Source organism: Hemiscyllium ocellatum, chromosome 26 (assembly GCF_020745735.1).
Source record: "Hemiscyllium ocellatum isolate sHemOce1 chromosome 26, sHemOce1.pat.X.cur, whole genome shotgun sequence".
Classification (NCBI taxonomy): Eukaryota; Metazoa; Chordata; class Chondrichthyes; order Orectolobiformes; family Hemiscylliidae; genus Hemiscyllium; species Hemiscyllium ocellatum.
This window is the reverse complement of record NC_083426.1, coordinates 12,284,817-12,288,913: the sequence shown is the minus strand read 5'-3', so window position 1 is coordinate 12,288,913 and position 4,097 is coordinate 12,284,817.

The following is a 4,097-nucleotide window of genomic DNA, read 5'->3' as shown; positions in this document are numbered from 1 at the left end:
TGCTCAGACACTAGGAGGACCTCTATTCTGTAAATAGTTTACAAATGGTGCCATTCCTAAAGGGGAAACAGGTTCTCAGTTTATCGCCTCATTGACACTGTCTCACCTGCCACAGCACAGCATTACTTCTCTCTGCTGGGCAGTGGGATCCAGCTGGATTTTAACCCCGAAGGGGAACTGGAACCCCCAACATGCTGGCATCAAAAGTGAGAGTGCAGCCACATGAGCTGCTGCTGATAGTTCCAAATACAGTTCCCGTGTGTCACTTCGACTTGATGCTGACTTGCTTCTTCTCTGACAGCTCAAACAGATCAGATCAGGAAATGGCTGCAGGCAATGAGATTAGATTAGATTACTTACAGTGTAGAAACAGGCCCTTCAGCCCAACAAGTCCACACCGACCCGCCGAAGCGCAACCCACCCATTCCCCTACATTTACCCCTTTACCTAACACTACGGGCAAATTAGCATGGTCAATTCACCTGACCTGACGGGCAATATTTACAGATATTTCATTGTACAACTGATTTCCACTCTATCCCCAATATCTGTCCAAAATCTGGAAACAACAGTCACGTACTGAATTTAGTAATTCCATTTGTTAGAGAAATGCAAACTGTAAGACAATCAAATGCTATTTTAACTTGTGGGGATTTTTGGAGTTTTTGCCATGATTTTGCATGCTGTGGGTAGTATTTTTCCAAGTGCTAACCATTGGCTTTATTCAGAACTGACAATGAAACAAATGGAGTGCATTTTATTAATTACAGTGTCCCAGAGTGAGATAATAAACAAACATTGTTTACATCACACTTACCGATGCTGTTGATCTGTATCCTATAACGGCAGTTCTTCTCTCTTACATTGTTGACTGACACATGAACAATTTCACTGGATTTTGTTCCCTGAGTATTTGGGGCTGTGCAGTAATATTGATGATGTTTCTGTGTGAAGGAATGACAATTTAGATCCAGTTTATTTGTGTGAGAGATCTTTGAATCCTGTGATGGCATCTTCTCAGGCCATGTGTATTGAATGGGGAGGGATCCTTGGGCAGACTCATAGGAGTCTGTCACTGAACCCCCAGAACATGAGACATTTGTTTGGGATAAAAATCGAAGCCCAGGAACAGAGAAAGCTTCTATGGGAAAGAAACAATTATTGAGATATCAAAAAATTAAATATCCCCCAACACTTTGGCACTTTTCTTCCTGGAGAAAACATTGATCAGACATTCCAGCAGAGAGTATTCTAAAAAAATACTGAGACATTTGCCTTCAGAGACGTGCAGATATACATGAGACATGATGTCCTGCTGAATACCAGGAATCTCAATCCCAGAGATGTATCATTTGGCATCTTTCCATTGAACATTCTTCATTGTAACAAGAAATATTCCTTGTGTTTTCTTATCAGTGATCGATATTCTCCCATTTCGACAATTTGTCGTTGCTATAACCTTACACTGACGAGTCCACCCGTGACACCAGTATTTCATGTGTGACTGGTACCACTGAGCTTCGTAGTGTCAAGATATTATGATCGCTCTTATCAAAATTCCCGTTACATGTTCCTCTGCCTATAAAGCACCTGAAACTGAGGAGACAATATTTCAGAAATTTGACCAGAAAAACGTGCTTAAAATGCACAGATAAATTTTAATTAGCTACATTGCATCTAATTTCCGATGAAGGTAATCATTAATATAAACTCTTATCAAAGCCTCAGTCTGTTTCAAATTCCCAGGGAATGATTGAAACAGTCGGGATATTTTCTTACCCCCCCGGTCGAGCTTTGGGATAATCTTGAAATTGGGTTTGTGCTGCCCGCTGTGGGCTCTAACTCCTCCGTGTGTGACATCATAGAAATGTTGTCCCCCTGGAGAGCAGCCTGAGTGACAGGCCTGGATTGGAGTCGGCTGGGGATCAGTGTGAAGGAGAGTACAGGTGCTGAAGGGTCCTTACTCCGACTGGAGAAGGAGGGTTTCATCCAGGGAGGAGAGGGGGGCTGTGTGTAGACTCATGGTGGGTTCAGAGGCTGCATTTTCAGGGCTCAAGGGGTAGATACAACTTCCAAGTGACCCAGGAAGATGATGAGAGACCTCAAGTGGGAGAGGAAGAGAATTGAAGTTCAGCAAAGGATGGTTCACGATGGGAAGATAGATCAATGTGCAGCACCTTGAGGGCAGTAAAGACTGGTATGGGTTGTGGTTTCAAAATGGGCTTTCCCACAGGCTCTGGGGTTTTACCAGTGACTGAGGAGGCCAATCCCAAGTGTCTAGCAAACGTTTTGAAAGCCTGTGGAAGAGTTGTGTAATGTCCCTGCTGGAGCAGTTAGTGACATATTCCTGAACTCCTGAGCTGTTAGCTGTACAGTTCCTGGACATTATAAAAGGTTTCTGCTGTCGGAGCTTTATCTCTAGTTTACAATGGTTGAATTGATAACTCTTCTTCTGGTCCTTTGGAATCTCCCCTGTAGATTAATCGATAAAACTTCTCTCCCCTTTCAGCTGTCCTCTTTGTGATTCATAACCTACATCCTGCTCAGGCTGGACCCCGATACATCTGTCCACTGTTTGTTCCATCCACATCCAACAATGTCCTTCAAATGGACCAGGCCCCACAACATTAGCCTCCAGCAAGTGCTGTACCAGGGCAGCTCTCTCTCCAATTTGCAGACAAAAGTAACTAACATTTGCTCTCATTGTACATTCATGGGTATCTAACACACATCTCCCTTGATAATAATGACACTTTTTTCTTATAGTGTCAAAAGACAATGAACATCAAAACATGCAACAAGTGTGGAAACTTGCGTTTTGCATCTCAGCTTCTCAAAAATGGACAGCACAGTGTCTCAGTGGTTAGCACTGCTGCCTCACAGTCCCCGTGACCTGGGTTCAGTTCAAACCTTGGGTGACTGTGTGCAGTTTGTATGTTCTCCCTGAGTCTGCCTGGGTTTCTTCCAGGTGTTTTCTCCCACTGTCCAGCAATGTGCAGGTTCGGCAGGATGGCCTTGCTAACCTGCCCAGAGAGTCCAGGGATGTACAGGTTCGGTGGGTTAGCCATGGGAACTGTGTGGCTATGGGAACGGAATGGGATTATGGGTCTGGTGGGATGGTCTTCAGATGGCTGGAGCAGACCAGATGGGCCAAATGGCCTCTTTCTGCACTGTAGGGATTCTATAATTCTCAGTTACATTCCTCATTGACCATGAACCTGTTTGAGGGTTTAATGGAATGGGCCCAAACTGAATGTGTGTTCATTTACAATGAGCCATTCACACACAGCATGCTGCAGACAGAAACATATTTAGAAATAAAGCAATTTAGGGAAGAAAACTACTTTACCAGATTTAAATTTTAATTCAATAAAATTTTAAAATTATTCAATTCCATTGATGTTAATTTAGATTGTAATGTTTGGGATAAAAGTTCACATTGTTTCAGAATGATACATGAATTTGCAGCTTTCTAAATACAGTGAGCTGAGAAGGACATTCATTTCTTTCAAAGCCTTGCCTTGTCAGTGTGTTTGCGAATATTGCCAGTTGCATTCACATAGCACCTTTAAAGATGTAAAACTAGAGCAGAGAGATGGATGAGAGTAAATTGGAAGATTCATGGCCAGACAGAATGATGTTGGAATGATTGAGTGTGAAACTAACAACATCATGGATGAGGGCTCTGCTGGACAGGGAGATGGATGGAGTCAGTAGCTGAGGAAAGATGGTTGTGCTTCTTTGAGAGACAGTGGCTTCATTCTTCAGGACTGTCAGGTGTAATTTTATTGAAGTTGTGAAAATGCAGAGACAAGCACAATCACAGCAGGTCGGTATGTCAGAGACAGTCCTTAAACTGGATCAATGGGGATGGAGGCATCAACCATCACTATCAATCCTGAGCCGTACGTCTAGCTGTCTTCTTGGAGAGGTGAACAACTGTCATTCAGACTCAGGCTCAGCACTCACTGTCTGCTGGATATGAGCCACTGGCAAGAAGATTCAGGATGTGGAGGGGCTGCTGTTGGACTGGGGTAAACAAAGCTGAAAATCACATGACACCAGGTTATAGTCCAACAGGTTTATTTGAAAATACA